A 21,938-nucleotide genomic window follows, 5' to 3' on the forward strand; every position below is an offset into this window, starting at 1 on the left:
AGCACAAATAAAGAAAATGATGTTCAAAATGAATCGAATTCTCCTTTGGAAGACTTGCAAGAGAAGAATGTTCAACATGATCTTCTCACAGAGTGGAAATATGCAAAGGATCATCCCAAGGAAAATATCCTTGGAAATCCAAGTGAAGGAGTAAGAACAAGGCACTATTTGAATAACGTGTGCAAGTTCTTAGGCCTTGTGTCTCAAATTGAACCAAAGTCAATTAATGTTGCTCTCAATGACGAATCATGGATATTAACTATGCAAAAAGAGCTAAATCTATTTGATAGAAATGATGCATGAGATCTAATTCCAAGACCTAAAGAATCACAATATCATTAGAACAAAGAGGGTCTTTAGAAATAAGCTTAATGAATTCGGAGAAATCATTGAAAATAAGGCTAGACTAGTTGCCCAAGGTTATAGTCAAGAAAAGAGAATTGATTTTGATGAAACTTATGCACCCATAACTAGATTAAGATGTTATTGGCATTTGCATGCATATTTGATTTTAAATAATATCAAATGAATGCTAAAAGTGCATTTTTAAATAGTTTTATCAAAGAAGAAGTTATTGTGGAACAACCTCCCGGATTTGAAGATCCTCATTTTCCAAACCATGTTTTTAAACTTAAGAAAGTTCTTTATGGTTTAAAGCAATCCTCCCGTGCTTGGTATGAAATAATTAGCACATTCTTGACTAATCAAGGTTTTTCCAAAGGCCAAGTGGATACAACTCTTTTTATTAAAAAAAATGAGCTTGAAATGCTAATAATTCAAATTTATGTTGATGATATCATATTTGGTGCTACTAATGAGTCTATCAGCAAAGAATTTTCTAAGCTTATGCAGGGAGAACTTGACGGGACAATTGAGCTTCTTTCTTGCTCTTCATGTTTAGTAAAACAAAGAAGGTATGTTCATTAGCCAAACCAAATATACCAAAGAACTATTAAAGAATTATGGATTGCACAACTCAAAAGGTTATTCAACTCCTATGTCTACCTCAATCAAGCTTAAAAGTGATGAAAAAGGTAAATGTGTTGACACTAATCTATATAGAGGCATGATAAAATCTTTATTATATTTAATTGCAAGTAGGTCTGATATTTTGTTTAGTGTGTGCTTGTGTGCAAGATTCCAGAGCAATCCTAAAGAATCTCATCTAATTGTTGTTAAGAAGATATTTAGATACCTATTAGACCCTTTAGACCTTTGTGTATGGTATCCAAAATGATTCTCATGTGATCTTACATCCTATTCAGATGCAGATTATGCCGGTTGCAAGATTGATAGGAAAAGCACAAGTGGTACTTGTCAGTTCCTTGGTGGATACCTGATTTCTTGGTCTTCCAAGAAACAACATTTTGTGACATTATCCACTGCTGAGGCAGAATATGTGGCTGCAAGTAGTGTTCAAATCCTATGGCCTAAGCATCAATTACATGATTTTGATGTTAATTTAGACTATATACCTCTTTGTTGTGATATTGCAAGTGTTATAAATCCATCTAGGAACCCTATTCAGCACTCTAGATCTAAGCACATTGAAGTAAGACATCATTTTATTAGAGATCATGTTAATAAAGGTGATGTAGAACTTAAATTTGTTGAGACAGATAAGCAATTAGTTGACATCTTTACAAAACCTTTGAGTGAAAGATTTTCTAGCATCAGAAGCGAGTTTGACATGTGTAATTGCAGTTGATTATTTATGGAATTTCTTGTTCTTCAATGTATGATTTACTGAGAAACATATATGTTTTATCTGGTATAAATCATATGAAGTCATTGTAAAAGTATCTTCAACAAGATACTTTAGTCGATAACACAACAACCTTAAGAATAAATGTGTGAACATACACACCCAAGAACACTTGTGCACAACAAACACAACACACCGAATCACAAATGTGCACTTGCACCCATAAGTTTCATAAACACTAAAGAGGTTGGGCTATAATCCCAAATCCCTTGAAGAAATACAAGAGGAGCTGCCCATATAAATAGGGCTTGGAGGAGGCCTTGGGAGGGGCTCCACATAGTCGTGGAGCCCCTCCAACGGTCACAAATGTGACCGTTGGAGGGGTCCAACGACTAGTGGGTTGGGCCCCTCCCAATGCATGTACAATGCATTAAATGCAAAAAACAAAAATACAAAAAGAAAAAGAAAAAAGAAAATACAAAAAAAACATATTCTTGAAAAAGAATATGTGTAAAATTCCTAAACTACCCTTACTATGACTATATATATTTTATATATATAATTGGTAAATACATATACATATATTATATATATGTATATGTATTACCTTATATATATAAAATATATATACGAAATTACAAGTTTGATTACATAATTTAACCCCCCCCCTCAAACTTAGGGCAAGATGACCGATAGTTTGCCAAGAAGGAAGTTGAACCGCGGAGCGCACCGGGCTTTAGTAAAGAAATCGGCCAACTGATATTCGGACGTGACATAAGGAAGGTCGATAACCCCTCGGAGATATGCTTCACGAACATAGTGACAGTCCATTTCGATGTGTTTTGTCCGCTCATGAAAGGTGTGGTTCTTTGCAATGTAGATTGCACTTTTGTTGTCGCAGCATAGCTTGGTGGGTCCTTCAATTTTGATCCCCATGTCTTCTAGCAGTTGGTGAATCCAAACAATCTCCATGGTAGTAGTGGCCATGGCACGATATTCAACTTCAGTTGAGGAGAGCGACACCTTTTGTTGCTTCTTGCATCTCCACGAAATTAGTGAGTCTCCTAAGAACACACAAAAACCAGTGGTGGAGTGACGGTTATTTGGGTCACCTCCCCAATCTGAGTCAGTATAAGCAATCAATTTTAAATCAGAGGAAGAGGACAGAAAAACTCCCTTATTTAGAGTACCCTTTATGTATCTTACGACCCGTAAGATGGCACTCATGTGAACGGATGTAGGCGCATGCTGAAATTGACTTGCAGTATGGACTGCATGGGATATATCTGGTCTGGTAATACTCAGATACATCAGGGACCCTACAAGCTGTCTGTAAGGTGTAGGATCCAATAGGGGAACTCCATCATCAATTTTCATCTTTGCTCCTACTACCGCAGGAGTTTCACACAGCTTCTCATATGTAATACTTGACTTTTAACCCCGTTAGAATCACTCCCAGTGATGAGCATGTCATCAACATACAGAAGTAAAATAACAATCCATGCATTGGATTTTCTAACAAATAGAGCAGTGTCAGTAAAACAAGAGGAAAAACCATTCTCAATCATAACAGAGTTAAATCTATCATACCAAGCCTTGGGAGCTTGTTTTAGGCCATAGAGTGCTTTCTGAAGACGAAGCACCTTTCCCTTAGGAGTCTCCATTCCAGGAGGAGCATCCATGTAGACTTCTTCGCTTAAATCCCCATTTAAAAAGGCATTTTTCACATCCATTTGATAGATGTTCCATTTGTTGATAGAGACAACGGTTATAAGACATCGAACAGTGACCATACGAGCTACAGGAGCAAAAGTTTCTTCATAGTCAATACCATATTCTTGACTATATCCTTTTGCAACCAAGCGAGCTTTATACCTTTCAAGGGATCCATCACTTTTAGTTTTTACTTTGAAAACCCATCTGCACCCTATTGTTTTCTTGCCTTTAGGAAGATTTTGGAATTCCCAGGTTTTGGCTCTTCTTAGAGCCTCAAGTTCATTGTCCATGGCATTAATCCATTCAGGGCATTTACGTGCTTCTTCAAAATTTCTAGGTTCTATATAAGAGTGGATGTTACTAAGGCATGCTCTATATCTTGGTGAGAAAGAGTCATAGGAAATGAACCTAGAAGGAGACCTTCTACTTCTCTCAGTTCTACGAGGGATCACTTCATTTTGAGAGGCACTGGAACTGGCATCATTATATCTGTCAAGAGCACTCCTAAAGTTGTTTTGATCTCTATGAGAGTAGGTGATAGGGTCTCTAGGTAATTCAATAGGTTGATGTGACGAAGGAGACAAGGAGATGTTTTCCTCGGTTTCAAGTTCATTTGGGTTACCTTGATCTGACTCATTATCACTAGTATCATCGTCCTTATTCAGTAAATCAAATAAAAAAGAGTAATCCATATTTTCATTATGGGGGTCACAACTTTCAAATCCACTAACATTTTCCAAAAAACTCACGTTCCTGGAAACATACAACTTATCACTTTTGATATCATAACAACGAAACCCCTTTTGGGTTTCAGAATAGCCAAGAAAGGCACAAGGAATGGCCTTTGGAAAAAGTTTGTCATTCTTATCAGTAAGAACAAAACACTTACACCCAAAGACCCTTAACCTGCTATAATCAGGTTCCTTATCATACAGTTTTTCAAAGGGAGAAATTTTGTTTAAATTTTTCGATGGAAGTCGGTTTATGAGATAGACAGAGGTAAGAGTTGCCTCAGCCCAAAGATTTTTTGGAATGTTTTGAGAAATGAGCAAAGTCCTAGTTGTTTCAATGATGTGCCTGTGTTTTCGTTCGGCTAACCCATTTTGTTGAGGGGTTTTTGGACATGATTTTTGGTGAAGAATTCCAAAATTTTCAAGATAACCCTTAAATTCATTTGAGAGGTATTCTCCTCCAGAGTCAAACCTAAAAATTTTTAAACATCCATTGAATTGATTTGAAATCATCATGTGAAAATTTTTAAAGGTTGAAAAAACTTCATGTTTATGTTTAAGGAAATAGATCCAACAAAACCTAGTATAGTCATCCACAAAGATTACATAATATGAAAAACCTCCTTTAGACATTACCGGAGCCGGTCCCCATACATCGGAATGGACAATTTCAAATGGTTTTGTCGTAAACATGGATCTTTGAGGAAAGGGCAAACATTTCATTTTCCCAATAATGCATTCATTACACAAAAAGTCACTTTTACAAAGATGTTTAACAAAAGGCAAGTACGAGATTTTAACAATATTGGGATGACCCAATCTCTTATGCCATACATGAATGTCTTTGTTTTGGACGACGTTGCAAAATTGACTCTTGGGAACTTGAAGAAAATCTACGTAGTAAAGGTCTCCTCTTCTAGAGCCTTCCCCAATCAATCTCCCGGACTGACGATCCTATATCCAACATTTATTAGAAGAAAATTTTATATCGCAACCATGGTCCGAGAGTTGGGAAACGGAAAGAAGATTTAGGTTAAGGTTTGGGATAAAATGAATTTTTGGAACAAAGAAGTCTTGTTTTTCAAAATTACCTATTCCTTTAATCTCAAGAGATGTACCGTCCGCGGTTGATACAAAGGATGGAAAAGCACTTTTAGAAAAATTTGAAAGAGTGCAATAACTAGGGGTCATGTGAAAGGATGCCCCGGAATCTAAAAGCCAAGATGTCTTACCGGGGGAAGAGGATGACATAGCGGCTCCGGAAGTACCTCCCTTGAGAAGAGGTTGTAGGGCTTCCACGATTTGTTGAAGAGAAAGAGACTCACTTGATAAAGGGGGTCGTTCTTCAACTTGAGATGCCATAGCCGTAATCAATTTCTTCCATTTAGGACACAAGGGTTTGATATGTCCGGGTTCTTTACAATGATAGCAAGTTACTTTGCTATAGTCTCTTTTGCCATACCGATCATTTCCTCCTTGACCTTGATTCTTGAAATGAGGAGGTCTATAGGTCCTCATGTTATTTCCCGGTCTTGACACGACATTAGCCATTTCACCATCTTCTTGAGTAGAAGAAGTAACAAGAATGCTAGGGTTATTTTTGCCAATCCCCATACGGGTTTCTTCACCACTTAGCTTGGTGATAACATCTTCGAGTGAGGGGGATGTGAAGGCGGAGAGAAGAGAGGACCGAACTTGTTCAAATTCGGGTCTAAGGCCATTTAAAAAATTGAAGAACCGGTCTTCTTCAAGTTGTTTGTGCCTTAATTCGATAGCCTCACCACTCCATTTAGGTTCAAGGATTGTGAGCTCGTCCCAAATAGAGGATAATTCGGCAAAGTACTCCCGAATGGTCATGTCATTTTGTTGGAGAGTCAAAGCCCTCTTTTGAAGAAAGTACTTGTGGGATAGATCTCTTGAGGTGTACATTTTCTCAAGATATACCCAAGCTTCGGAAGCCCTTTTAAATTTGATGATGTTGGCATTTATCTTGGTCTCAACGGATGAGAAAATCCAAGATAATATCTTGAAGTTCTTCATTTCCCAATCATCATGTTTCTTAGAATACTCTTCAAGGGCCTTTTGTCTTTCATCCCCTTCAAGAATCTTAATATCACCTCCTTCAACAATGGTAATTTTGGGTTCCGGTTCCGGTATAGATCCATAAACGTAACCCCAAAGCCTCTTTCCTTTAATATGGGCTTCCATATTACCGGCCCAAACATGATAGTTTGAGCCATTAAGCTTAAACCCAAGAGAGAAATGGGAGTCTTTTTCGCCCATTAGAGAGGAAAGAATGCAAGAGATAGTATGTACCTTAATTACTTTTTGCGTCTTTCTTGACAAAAGAAGCTCCTAAAATATTGCTCGAAGAAGATGATCCTCTTTGATTTCAAAAAACTTGAAGGCACGCTTCCCGAGGAATGCAAAAGAAGGCGAGTCGCAATTCTTCTTCTTCAATGAGGCTCTGATACCATGTAAAAGTATCTTCAACAAGATACTTTAGTCGATAACACAACAACCTTAAGAATAAATGTGTGAACATACACACCCAAGAACACTTGTGCACAACAAACACAACACACCGAATCACAAATGTGCACTTGCACCCATAAGTTTCATAAACACTAAAGAGGTTGGGCTATAATCCCAAATCCCTTGAAGAAATACAAGAGGAGCTGCCCATATAAATAGGGCTTGGAGGAGGCCTTGGGAGGGGCTCCACATAGTCGTTGGAGCCCCTCCAACGGTCACAAATGTGACCGTTGGAGGGGTCCAACGACTAGTGGGTTGGGCCCCTCCCAATGCATGTACAATGCATTAAATGCAAAAAACAAAAATACAAAAAGAAAAAGAAAAAAGAAAATACAAAAAAAACATATTCTTGAAAAAGAATGTGTAAAATTCCTAAACTACCCTTACTATGACTATATATATTTTATATATATAATTGGTAAATACATATACATATATTATATATATGTATATGTATTACCTTATATATATAAAATATATATACGAAATTACAAGTTTGATTACATAATTTAACAGTCATGTGCTTTGATTATGTATTTTTCAAATAGAAATCTTGTTAGAGATTTAGAAGTATCTAAAATCATCATCTTAATTCTTCAAGTTTCATCCTGTATCCTCTAAGGTTGTAACTCAAGTGTGGTTGAATCAACCTATTTCAAAGAAAAGTTGAATCTCCTTTAAAATCCATATTAATTCTATTTGAAAAAATGTTTTTGAACATTATATGTCGACCCCTTGTATTTAGATGTCGACACATCACTTGTTTATTAAAGAGTCATACATATACTCGAATGTTGACTCCTTATGTCTAGATATTGACCCATCTATTGTTCATTAAAGAGTCATACATATACTCAGATGTCAACCCGTCTTCTCGAGTGTCGACCTCACTTATTTCAATCATATGTATGTTAAAATTGTACATATATATATTTCTCTTTCTTTATTTTTATTTTATTTCCTTTTCTTTTGCTAACTAGAAATAGGAACTAGGGTTAGATTTTTACCTTTTTATTTGTAATTGAACTAGTCAACACATGTTGACATAAGAGTTGTTGGGGTCCCAACGGCTCTATTTTGAGCCGTTGGGACTCCAACGACTCTCTATGGAGTCCTCCTCCTTTGTGTATAAATATGGGGCAAAGCCCCCACATTATGTATGCTTCTTGCATTAAGGTCATTAATAAAGTATTGTTTGTTTTATCATCTTGTTCTTGCCCCTTGTGGGTTTTATGAGTTAGCCCATTTGTGGCTTTTGGTGTGTACACTTTGGCATTGTGGTGGATCTTGTTGGAGGCTTTCATTTTCTTACATGGTATCAAAGCCAGGTTCGCTCTTGACTCTTGAGGATTGCGTATTGCCTCTTTTTTTATGCTCGTAGGAGAAAGAAAAATTCTTGGTGATTCGAGTGCTTGTGTGATTGTGCAAGCATGGTTCGTTGGCTCGTGTATTGGTGGTGGTGTGCTCGTGCTACTACTCTCTCATTTTTCATCTATTATTTTTTTTCCCTTTCTCTCTACTTTGTAAGAATGGATGACAATGAGAAAGTCACCATCATACCCATGAAACTCAATGATACTAATTTTGTAATGTGATCTTCAATAACGAAGCACTACATATAGGAAAAAGGATTGGGGATTAATTGATGGTTCCGATATGGAGCCTAAACTAATCCTTACAAAGGTAGAGAATGAAAAAGAGGTGCCTCATACGGATGGTGAGAAGACTAAGACACTCATCACTTGTGAGAAAAAGTGGAAAGAGTGGAGAATGGGGCATGCCAAGATCATGTCTTGGTTAGTCAATAGCATAGATATTAAAAAGTGCTATAGTCTCAAAATTTGAGCATGCCAGCAAAGCTTGAGAATACCTTAAGAATATGTATTCTCTTAAGGATATTGAACGTGTGTGCAATCTACAAAATAAAGTTCGGACAATGACTAAAAAAACAAAAGTATTAGGGAATACTACAATGAATTGTCCGAACTTTGGGAAGAATTATCTATTCTTGAGCCTAAGTGGCATTGCCCAGAAGATGTAGTGCTTTGGCAAAAGCAACTTGATACAGAACATTTCTATCAATTTATAAATGGCTTGAGACTGAAATTTGAAAGCATTAAATCGACTCTTCTCCATAGAGGAAAAATACCCTCTATTGTTGACACTATCGAAGAATTGAGTATAAAAGAGAATAGGTTAAAAGGGCACTCTTTGAAAAATGAAGAGCACTCTTTGAAAAATGAAGATGCCTCCATTTTGGCCGTCTCTAAACCGGGAAACTATATACGCCCCTACAAGCCACCTTATTAGAAACAAGGAAATAAGCACGATAACAAGCCTTATTGGAAACAAGGCAATGATTATGACAGAAAAAAGATTATTTGTTATAATTGTCATGAAACCGGACACACTAAACATCAATGCCCAAAGTTGAGGAAAAGAAAATGACTTCAATTGACTCTTCACAAGAGACTAATGAAAACAAACCTCATGATGTACCCGTATCAATGTCAATACTTATAACAATTCTCCAACCTCTTCTCAAAGGGGTATCTTCTTCAAATGAAGCTTCAATTGGAGCAACAATTTCATCCTTCTTCAATCCTATTAAAACTCCTTGGCTTCTTGATTCTTGTGCTTCATTTCATATGATCCTTAATTGTAAATCTTTATCGGAATGTCATACCAACTCAAGCATGTCAAATGTTTTTACAATTGATGGTACATCCCTTTAAATAGAAGGAATAGGGAATTTCAAAAAGATTTTACAAGACTACAAAAAATTTACCATTCCAAAAGTTAGATATATTCCTAAGTTAAATTTAAATCTCTTATCAGTTTCATAAATATCTAACCATGAATATAATGTCTCCTCTTCTCATGGTTGTTGGGTGCAGGATAGCCAATCAGGAAAGCTGATTAGGGAAGGTGAAAATTTTACGTGTAAAGACTGTATTCTTGGTAAAATGAAGAGATTACCATTCTATAAAAGAACTTTCTTTTCTTCTAGACCGCTTGAGCTAATACATTCAGATGTTTGGGGGGCCAACACCAGTTACATCAAAGGGTGGATATGTATACTATGTGATTTTTGTTGATGATTTTTCGAGGTATACTTATCTACTTCCTCAAACAAAAATCTGAAGTCTTTTAACAACAACAACTACGCCTTCATCCCAAAATAATTGGGGTCGGCGATATGAACCAAAAAAGAAAATCATTCTGGGTCTTCCACATGAATCCTTCTCCTCCAATCATTTCTATCAAATGCCATGTCCTCAGTGAGGTTCAAAGCATTCATACCCTTTCCTATCATCTCCGTCTAGGTCTTCCTAGGCCTACCCCGACCTCTTTTAACTAATATATTTTCTCATTTTTCCATCCTTCTAACTGGAGCATCATTAGGCCTTCGCCGAATATGTCCAAACCACCATAAACGATTCTCTCTTGTCTTATTTTCAATGGGTGCAACACCTACCTTCTTACGTATCTCCTCGTTCTGAATCTTATCTTTTATTGTATTTCCACACATCCATCTAAGCATACGCATCTCAGCTACACTCATTTTTTGAATATGATGTCTCTTGACAGCCTAACATTCCGTACCATATACTAAAGCGGCCTAATAGTCGTCCTATAAAACTTTCCCTTCAATCGCAATGGCATTCTATGATCGCCTAACACTCCAGTTGCACTTTTCCATTTCATTCACCCAACCTTTATCCTATGATTTACATCTCTATCAATTTCTCCATACTTTTGAATGATAGATCCCAAATATTTGAAACAATCATCCACCGGTATTTCTTGCTCACCAAGCTTCACTACACTCCCATCACTACTTCGTTGCTTACTAAACCGACATTCCATATATTTTGTCTTATTCTTACTCAACTTAAAACCTCTTGCTTCCAATGTCTGTCTCCATAATTCTAACTTAGCATTAACCCCAACTCTAGACTCATCAATCAAACCAATATCATCAGCAAACAACATACACCACGACCTCATATTGGTTCATATGAAGTCTTTTAACATTTTCAAATATTTTACAACTTGGTCAAAAATAAGTTTGAAAAGGATATTTCTATTTTTTGCACAGATTCAGGAGAATTTTTATCAAAAGAATTTAAAGATTATCTAAATTTGCATAATATCACACATCAAAGATCTTGTCCTCATATACTACAATAAAATGGTTTGGCTGAACGAAAATACAAACATGTTATGGAAACAACTAGAACTTTACTAATAACAAATCAAGTGCCAAAAGAATTTTGGGCTGAAGCAACCCTAATTACTATGTATCTCATCAATAGAATGCCTTCTTCTTTGCAAAATGTAACACCAATTGAAAAACTCTTTAAATTATCTCCTGATTATGCTAGACTAAGAATTTTTTAGCGCAAATGTTTTGTTTTTACTAACAAAAATAATAAACTCTCCCCTCGTGCTATTTTTTGTGCCTTCTTGGGTTATGCAGATAACCAAAAAGGCTACAAGTGCTTTGATCATAAAAGTAAAAAATTATATGTTTCACGTAATGTGACCGTAGAAAAAGAAAGTTTCTTTGACTTTGAAAGGCGATAAGGATAAAAGTATTCTTTTTTATTTGATTTAAGTTCAAGTCATGAAAAATGTGATTATGAGTATGACCTAAATAGTGGTCTTGATATAATAGATGAATGTGATCTTGACAATGGTCATGATGATATAATTACTGAAGAGCAAACTCATAGGAACAAAAACTATTTACAATATTCTATGGAGGGGCCTTAAGTAACCATGTGCACTGGAGAAATAGGCTGAACAACCTAAAGTTCATACTAGAAGGTCATCTAGGATTTCTAAACCACTTGGAAAGTTTGTGTCTTATGACTATTTTTCTCCAAAATACAAGGCATTCATTGCATTAATTCATTCATATGCGGAACCTTCAACCTATACTCAAGTTAAAGAACATTTTGAATGTGAAGAAGCCACAGGAATAGAGTTAGAAGCTTTAGAAAAGGCCAATACTTGGACTATTTGAGATGTTTCAGAAGGAAAGAAACCTATAGGTTGTAGGTGGGTATACAAGATTAAAACAAAGAGTGATGAAATTCTTAAAAGATATAAAGAATATTAGTTGCCAAGGGATATTCTCAAGAATATGGCATAGATTACGAGAAAACCTTTGCTCCAGTCGCTAGAATGACTACTATTAGAACTCTAGTCCATTAGCCTCTGTTCCAAAATGACTTATATTTCAAATGGATGTTAAAAATATTTTTCTTAATGGAAACCTAGTTGAAGAAGTTTATATAGAGGCATCACTAGGTATAAGTGTTCCTAAGGGTAACACTATTCGTCTGGAAAAAGATCTTTATGGACTTAAACAAGCACCAAAGGCTTGGTATGATTGGTTTAGTCGAGTTATGCTTGATATTGGATTTAAAACTTGTTTTACTGACACTACATTGTTTGTTAAGATTTCTAATGCATGTATTATTATTCTTCCTTTCTATATGGATGATATGATTATCACTGGAGGAGATAAACAGAGAGTTGAAAATATTAAAAAACTTTGAAAAAAATATTTTGAAATGAATGATTTAGGCTTCTTAAAATATTTCTTAGTAATCAAAGTTGCTTACTCTCCTAGAGGATATTTATTATCTCAGTTTAAATTTGCTTTTGATATTGTCTCTAGGTCTAAAATCACAGATGATAAGAGAGTTGATACCCCTGAGATTGTCAACACCAAGACACGAATTGATGATGGAGAACTTCTTGAAGATCCTACTTCTTAAAGACAACTTATTGGAGCACTCTCTAATCTTTCAATTACTAGACTTGACATAACACAAGCTCTATACACAACTAGTCAATTTCAACACGCTCCCACTTTTGTTCACATGAGAGCGGTTTTGCGTATTATTAAATATATTAAGGCTTCTCTTTCTTGAGGCCTCTTTCTGTTTGCTTCATCTTCTTTAAATTTAATTGCCTATACTGATGCTGACTGGGGAAGTGATCCCAATAATAGAAACTCAACTACAAGTTTTTGTGTTTTCTTAGGTGAATCTTTGATTTCGTGGTAATGCAAGAAGCAGCAGAAGGCTTCGCTTTCATCAACTGAGTCTGAATATCGAGTCATGGCAACTACAATGATGGAGGTAGTCTGGCTCAGAAGGTTGTTAGCTATGTAACACGAACTCTTCTAACATTGCACCACACCTACACCCAAGCAGTGCGACACTTGGACACGACTTCCTGTGTTAGGTGAAGTCAACCACATTGAGGTCCATTTCTATCCAAAAGTAGATTTAGTTAACCCTAATGAAGTCCATTTTTATCTATATTATATATATGAATACATATTGTTAATATATATATATATATATTCTCCCTGCACCCTCGCACCCAAGTTTTTTTAAAGTGCCGCATAGCCGCATCCCCACCTGCACCCGCAGCCACACCTAATATGTGACATAGGTTGTTGGCTGATATGTGAGTGCAAGTGATAGGAGACTCCTGCATGTGTTGTGACAACATGAGTGCGATCTACATTGCCAGCAATCGTACTTTTCATAAACGTACTAAACATATCGAAATGGATTGTCACTATGTTCGAGAGGAGTATCTACATGGGACCATTGATCTGCCTTATGTTACATCAGAATACCAATTAGCAGATTTCTTCACCAAACCTCTCGTTGCTCCCCATTTTCACTTTTTATTAGACAAACTTTTGGTTATTGTATCGTAAGTTTGAGGAGTGTTAAAATTGTACATATATATATTTCTCTTTATTTTTCTTTTATTTCCTTTTCTTTTGTTAACTAGAAATAGGAACTAAGGTTAGATTTTTACCTTTTTATTTGTAATTGAACTAGTCAACACATGTTGACTAGTCAAACATAAAAGCCGTTGGGGGTCCCAACGACTGTATTTTGAGTCATTGGGACTCCAACAACTCTTTGTGGAGTCCTCCTTTGTGTATAAATATGGGGCAAAGCCCCCACATTATGCATGCTTCTTGCATAAAGGTCATTAATAAAATATTGTTTATTTTAGCCTCTTGTTCTTGCCCGCTGTGTGGGTTTTGTGAGTGAGCCCATTTGTGGCTTTTGATGTGTATACTTTGGCATTGTGGTGGATCTTGTTGGAGGCTTCCATTTCCTTACAATGTATTCCTTCTTGCTTGAGTGTCGACCCCTTATTCAAAGTGTTGACCTCTTCGTGACCTATTTAAGAAAAAGTCGACCCAAACTCTCATTCATTATTTTTGTTTTCTCTCTCCTTTAATCCAAAGCTTGGGTAGTCAACACAAGCATATCGACTCTTCATATTCTCCCATTGAGAACTCATAAACTCCCATCCGTTAGGAGCTTTTGCCTTTTCAACTCCATATCTTTGAAGAAGTCAAATATTTTTTATGAGAACACTCTTCATAGAATGGGTTAAGATTTGAATGAAACTCAATGGATATCAAAAAGAAGCAAGCAACAACTAAGGGGGAAAACATTGCTGAAGTACTCGCCTTGGGAGCTCCACACGTATCATTTCCAGATCAACACATATTGAGGGGGAGCAAAGTCAATTGTTGGTTGAGCAGTAGGGTTAGATATAATGCTGCATGATTTGAAGGATCAGAGGATTCCTCCTCATCAGAGCATCATCATATCAGTCACCTATCTCTGGATCTTCCATGACCAGTTTAGGAATTTTGATTTTGATCTCTTGATATTTTGTAGTATCTGATCAAGTCACTCGACTAATGATTCTTAAGACAATGCAATTCAGTGACTGTTTTTGTTTTGTGTTAATATTTTGGATATCATTAACACAAACTTTATAATGAAAAAAATACTCTTTTAATTTCAAATGTCTTGATCATATTTGCTTATCTTGATGAATATTATTCGCCTTGAATGATGCTAAAAAGGAAAAGATATCTTGTTTGATAACAAGGATTTATGAGCTGTGAATATTGAATGAATTACCTTTTTAAAAATAAAGAGAAAATGATATTTATATGAGAAGCTGTGAATTCAGCAACTTATGATGCATCTTCTATAAATCATGTTTTTAAAACAACCAATATTGATTGATATACAAATTTTCAATGTTATGATACTCTGTTTTCCATAAATGAATATTCACCTTTTTAATGTTGTCAAAAGGGGGAGAAAAATGATAAAAATGAATGGAATGTGAGTGGAAATACATTGAGAATGTGACTTATTTTGTAAAAAAAAAATGAATTGAGAGATATTGTTAATATAGAACAATTTTAATAAAAAGTAAAGATTTGAATCAAATGTGAACTTTGATTCAAACATGAACTCAACAAAGTTTAAATGCTTACATGTTTGATCAATGACTCTACTATGATAAATAAATGTTTTTCTTTCTATCTTATGCTTAAATGTTTCATATGAACTATAAGATGAAATGTTATTGATGTCAGTATATTTTTTTCTTTTAAAAGATCAATGTTTTTTATATGCTTACATTATTTTAAATGATTTGATGAAATCCTTTTTGATGCCCTCAAAAAGAGGGAGAAAATGTATGTATATGTGGAGAAAATGAATGCATGTGTATGTGAAGTGTAATACAAAAATGTATTATGGTGTATGCAAAAATATGCAATACAATGAATGAGAGGAACATATATATTTGTTGAGATTTGAGAAAGTTTTGTTAAAAATATGGATGTTATATACATGAATGAAATATTATTAACAATGTATTATATTTGAATTGAAGTGATGCAATACAAACATAAGTGTGAAAGTTAGAATTTGAAATGCCATATTTGAATCAAATTTGAACTCTGAAATGTTTGAACTATACAAATTTGATTGTGCATACTCTGTTTTTGTAATGATTTTGAGATAATTTTGTCATCATCAAAAAGAGGGAGATTGTTGAACTCCTATACTGATTTCGATGACAATAAAACTCTCTGAAGGACTAATGGTTAAACCTCAAGTGTGAAGGGATTTTAACTGACTTTACGTGCAAAAAACATTCACATTTCAGTGCCAAAAATCCCTCCAAGAAGTGCCAAAAAGATCACACTTTGAAATGAGGTGTTTAAGCAAAAATACAAAGAGTTTACTGATTAAGTGTCGACCCCTGTAAAACACATGTCGACCTGTGAAGAGCCCATAAATAAAGATCAAAAGAATATCATGTTGAAAGGTAAAATATTTTGACCCGCAGGAATGACATGTTGACTATCGTCAAATCGAATGCATTCCTGCTTGAACTGAGTTTAAAGTGTTGACCCGTAAAGATGAAGTGTCGACTCGTGAAGAAATCAAGAAGTATAAACTCTCGGGATTGAAGTGTCGACATCCTTGAATGCCTTGTCAACCTCCAACAACCGATGCTTGAATATCTACTGAGCACAGAAGGGTTGACATCTATGAAGCAAGTATTGACCCCTTTAGCAATCAAAAAGTGAAATGTTGACCCCTGGATCGAATGTCGACATCTGCTGAAGAAAGGAGCTTTGAACAAAGTTGAAAATATGAATGAAGTGTTGACTTGGATGAGACATGTTGACACTCGGGGAATGTATGTAGACACATGAAATGTCGACATGTAAGAGCAACAGGCGATTCTAACGGTCATAAATTCGTTTGAAATTCTTGGTTTGTGTGCCCAACGACTCTCCCAACTGATCAAGATCATTCCCAAGTATTTATTTAAGAGGAAGAAGGAAACAAATCAAATCATCAAGCTCTTCAAGATCAAACTCTCAAGTGTTCTAAAGCCTTCAAACAAGCGATCTTCATCGATTTCTTTGCTTAGTGTTGGGATTATTTGGGGCTTTTCTGTATTGGGTTGCACTCACCCTTGCACATAACTGTGTTCACATTTGTATGATATAAAATAGTGATTGTATTCAACCATTTGTATTCCTAACTCTTGGGCTGAGTTACGGTGAGTCAGTAGAGCTCACGGTTGAGTTTCACAAGCGGTGTGAAACTATTGTTATTGGTTCATAGCACCCTAAAGCTAGGAGATTTGGTTCTTAGCATAGTGAATCTAAGGGTATAGTGGATTGGGCAAGAGTGCCAAGAGGACGTAGCCGAGTTTGGCCGAACCCCTATAAACCTTGTATTGTGGTTTGCTTATTTCTTTTGTTTCCGCATCACTTTCCTTGATTTACTTATATCCGTCTGTGTGAAAAGCAAAATTGTTTTAAAACCTAATTCATCCCCCCCTCTTGTGTGTTTCGCCATATCGAGACTCAACATTCATTAAGTGACCAATTTTCAAGAAAGTTGGTAGGCACGCTTTCCAAGACAAGGCCCGATCTTCACACTACTTCAAATATGCTTGAAGAAGAGTTGAATATCACCAAAGAGACGATCTAGCCCTGATACCATGTCACAAACTATTGTTTATGCTTTAGTGAGCCACTTATGGGCAAGAGAACACTTGAGAATATGACCTTTCTTATGGGTCAACACAAGAATAAGCCACTTAAGGGTTGAGAACACATAAAAAATAAGAAATATTATTAGGGAACAACCCTTTTGAGTTACTTCAAACGAGAAAAGGGGTAGACTCCATTATATATAACACATGGCTTATAGAGGGCCGTTGGGACCTACCCAATGGCTAGAAATCTGGTCGTTGGGTAGGGTCCAACAACTCTCTATTAATTCCCAAAAAGCCCATGATGGTTGGGAATATTTATGTTAAGAATAATAAAAAAAAATATAAAATAAAAAAACATACTTATTTTTTTCATACATATGAAAAGACCAAAATACCCCTAAACTACAAATATACAAAAATGTACATAAATACATATGTACATATATGTTTACGTTAACACATACAACACACCTCGATAAGGCCAAACAAAGAATAATGGATGTATCGAAAGAAGAGTGATGGACCAAGCCATATAAAGAGGCAAAAAGGAAAACCTTGAAAGACACATTCCAAGGAACAAGAACCAATTTAAATGAAACCCTCAAATAAGTTTAGAAAAAACATGCACATAAATGCAATCATATGACATGATAAAATGTCCACCAATGAGAGTCTTTAACACGAATGTCCATCAATAGATACAAAATGGACACGAACAAAAGTGAACCACAAAGGGTACACTTACAAAACCCACAAAGGGCAAACATAGGGAAGGCTATAAAAGAAACACAAATTTTATTAATAGCAAGTAAAGAACAAAAAATCCTTTAATCACGAACCAAAATGTCCACCAATGTAAAGTGAACAAATGCAAAGGAACACACTCACAAAAATCCATAAAGGGATACACACAAGAAGGCTCACAATATAAAAAATATTATTTTATTTAGTATCACAAGCATGCGAGAAAAATAATACTTAAAACTCATGTGAGTAATATGAAAAAAACATGTAAGATAACGTTCATTAAGGAGCCATGAGTCTAAGAAGTATCACAATCACAAGGCACAAACCATTCAAGTGCAATAAAACTACCTCCTAAATGGGCGCAATCACAAGGGCCACTAAAAGAACCAACAAGAGAACACACAATAACATAAATATTTTTAATAATTTTAAAAGGCACACTTAAAAAAGCATTCATAAACTTCATAGAGGAGTTCAACATAAATTCCAGAAGGATAAGTGCATAATTCTCATAAAACAACAAGTTTTGCATAAAGAAATCATGCTCAATTTCTTATGCATGAATAGACGAACTCATTCACCAATGTGTATGTAAGACAATCACAAGTGCACAAGGATATAACAATATGAAAAATCATTTATTCAAATTTCAAAATATCAGGATATCCATGATCACTAAGACCCCAACGGCATATAATCTTTAATACTACTTAAAGTATTTTATGTTTCACATAAGAATACATCAAAGAGAAAAGAAAGAAATTCAAACATAAGTTAAGCAAAATCTCATAAAATCATACTTGTGAATGACACAAAACCATTTTAAAATAAATATTTCAAATCATTTTAAAATATTTAATATTAAAAAACAAAACAAAGTCCAACAAAAAGCGCAATAAATTTGAAGTCATATATAAGAACATGTTTTGACATTTATAACCATGAAGTGCTCGAATAAAGCATCATACTAGATCATATACACATTGAAAACAAATAGTAGTTTTTATCTTTATTTATACACAAGAGGTAGTCGAGCTGTTAGAACAGTCCAACTGCTAGAAATAGAGTGCAATTCCTCTATTGACTAGTCAACTCTATGTTGACTAGTCCAAAAAGAACCTAACTAAAAGAGCCCCTCAAAACCAAGACAATTAAAAAAAATATAAAAAACAAAAATAAATACAAAATTGTCTCTATAGGACAAACCTATATACAAAAAGTAAAAAGACTAAAATGCCCCTGATGGGCATTATTTATTACAACAAAATTATATATATATTATATATATATATATATATTTTAACAGTCTTGTGAAATAATTGTCACCAATCATGGGCATTTATGTAAGTTCTGAAGAAACACATTATGGTACCATGTAAAATTTCAAAGTACAGCTCAATGACAATGATGATTAATGCATGAAACCACCAGTCAGTTTTAAGTTTAGTAGTTTTTCCTGCAAAATTGTAAAGAAACTGCAGAAAATTATTTTAAAATATTTGAAATACAAAATAAAAAATGTGTTGAGAATATAGTGGTAATCTCATGATATTATCACAAGGTTGTCACTATAAGATTGTGGGATTTATGAGTTATTTTTATGGTCTTTATGTTCGGCATTTTTTTAAAATACCAAGATTTTTCTGAGATATATTAAAAATTCCTATGATATCCTGAGTTTTGCCTTGATGAGATATAGCTGAGACCCTTCTTGCCCACATTTATCTCCTACAGGATGTGAGTTTGAACTTTGAAGTAATGAACATACAGACCACATATGTGGATCCATGAGCAACAATAGTGAGTAAATCCTGAATATGAGTGTTGCATTTCCGGCAGTAATAATGTGTCCAAGATGCAGATGTGACACCCATATTCAGGTTTCAGTCGCAATGATTGATCATGGGATCCATCACTCAGTATGTATGACACTCACCTCTTGTAGGAGATAAATGTGTACAAGGAGCATTGTTTTTTTTTTAGTGTGAAAATTTGGTAGTGAACCATTGACTGAATGAATGATCTCAGAGCATAGACTCTAGTAACCTTACTACTAGGCCAAAAACACTTACTAGTTCCTATGAAGGAAAGTTAATATAATAGAACAAATGAAGGAGCAGAAACGTAAGCTTGATTGAGTAGTGGCTGTGAAAATTTGAGGTCCATGTCAGATGTCTGCACATTTTAAGACCTATTGGTCATGCTCATGTTGATTTGAGCATTTTATGTGCAGCATGAGGTTGAACGTTTGTTGTAGCTTTAAGTACATGTGAGATACCTGTATGTTTGAAGACTAGAAACATAAGTGGCTACTGATCATGCTCATATTGATTCGAGCATTTCATGAGCTTCAGGTTAAATTTTGTTATAGGCTTATCGCTTTAAGTCCATGTGAGATACCTGCACATTTAAAGATATGCTGTTCACATGCGTGTTCTTTGTTTTAGGTGCTTAAACGACTGAAGAAGGCTTTAGCAGATGGAAGGAATGAGAAAACAACTCCTGCAGGCAGCCCATCTCACAAACTTGAACCGCCACCTAGTCCGTGATGGTTTCTAAATCAGAGGCTTCTTGTAGATTCAAGTCTCCTGCAAAGGATGCTCCTGTTGTTCAAAGAGAATCTTAGGGAAATCCTCCTATTTTCAAGCTTAAATCATCTGTTTGGGAATCATCAAGGCCAAAGGAAGTTGAGGAGAGGAAACTCCAAAGTAGAAAACATAGCAACGACAGTGTCAGGGCTCAGAAAATAGACAGTGAGCTAAAACACTTTAAGGTTCGTGTCCCTCTGTTTCCGAGCAAGCACTCAGAATCTAGCGGGCATTTGTTATGATCGCCATCATCGAAGGCTGATAAGATAGCTACCTAGCGACACTAACAATGCAAATGACCGGGGGAAGTAGCAGTAACAGAATTGAGATTTTTTGGACAAAGGATTCTTTGTGCAGGCCTCAAATTGAGGTGTTGACGCATTCTGATTCTTGGGTCTCTCTGTTGCCGGGGATTTTTTTCGCCTTCCAGCAGGGCAGGCTCAGCCAACAGGCAGGTAGAGTGTATGGTGTTTGATTTGTTGTTGATCCATTTCTTGGGAGCAGATTGGGATTCCACTCTGCTTCAGAGAAAAGTTGTCTGCTACTTCCCCTTTAGTTCTTTATTCTTTTACAAAAGAAAATTGGTCATGTGGGTGGGACTTAATAAAAAAAAAGCAATGCAAATTTACCTTCTTTCCGTGGTCCGTTTTGGGCCTTTTCTTCTTTCTTCTTTTTGGTTTTGCTCTTTAGGGTTCTGATGATGAGAGAGAGAGAGAGAGAGAGAGAGAGAGAGAGAGAGAGAGAGAGAGATTCTGCTGACTGAGCGTTGTGACTTGTGAGCAGTGCACTCAAAACATTGAGTAGTCGTCTCCATTATTCAAAAAGTTGTCAATAGAAGATCGAGAAAACTCAAGCCAGATAGTACGAAAAAGTAATTTCAGACATTGCGGGAACACCGAGTTAAAGTATTCTTAAGCAGCCTTTCTTGTAGTAGGGGCTTGGCATAGCCTCACCTCAGTGCCTGTCAGCTTTCTACGTCCAGAGAGAGAGTTCCGATATTCATTTTTTATTCCTAATGAAGCTTTAGAGTCTGGAACTTTGGGTTTTACTCAAATTTTTATTCCGAGGTGCAAAACTTGTTATCCACTTTTAATTTCAAGATTCAAAGTTGGTTGCCATTAAATTTCAAAAGAAAAATTTTGATTCTAAGAAAGAAATTTCATTCTTGGCCTAAGTAATGTTAGGTAGAATGAGATACCCCTGAATGATGGGCAACTGTAAAGAATAATCAAATTAATTTTTTTCCTTTCTTTTTAATTTACCATTACTTGCCAACTTGTATTGTTGCACACGTCTATTATTTCTTTTATGTTATATAATGTACATCCATTTCTTCTTTTTTTGCTATGCCAAGGAAAAACCCCTCCATTACTGATAGCTTTCCGTTGGTTAAAAACCCTTTTAGGTTCTCATTGTCCACCTGAGAGTACACCCAACTTTAACCTTGTGACAAGGTGTAGTAGGTTTAAAATCATGGTCGTCCCATGTCAAGTGACAAGCCACATCCATTTTAGACTAGCAAAAATAGGT

At 35.5% G+C, this 21,938-nt stretch overlaps 1 protein-coding gene across 1 annotated transcript in view; it reads left to right on the forward strand.

Moving 5' to 3' along the window:
- LOC149819168 (lysine-specific demethylase JMJ13-like) overlaps positions 1–21,938 on the forward strand; it is a 28,443-nt gene that overhangs the window by 5,299 nt on the left and 1,206 nt on the right. The gene's annotated exons all lie outside the window — the stretch shown is intronic.

The sequence above is a fragment of the Nuphar pumila genome, chromosome 13, assembly GCF_984573655.1.
Source record: "Nuphar pumila chromosome 13, dmNupPumi1.hap1.1, whole genome shotgun sequence".
Classification (NCBI taxonomy): Eukaryota; Viridiplantae; Streptophyta; class Magnoliopsida; order Nymphaeales; family Nymphaeaceae; genus Nuphar; species Nuphar pumila.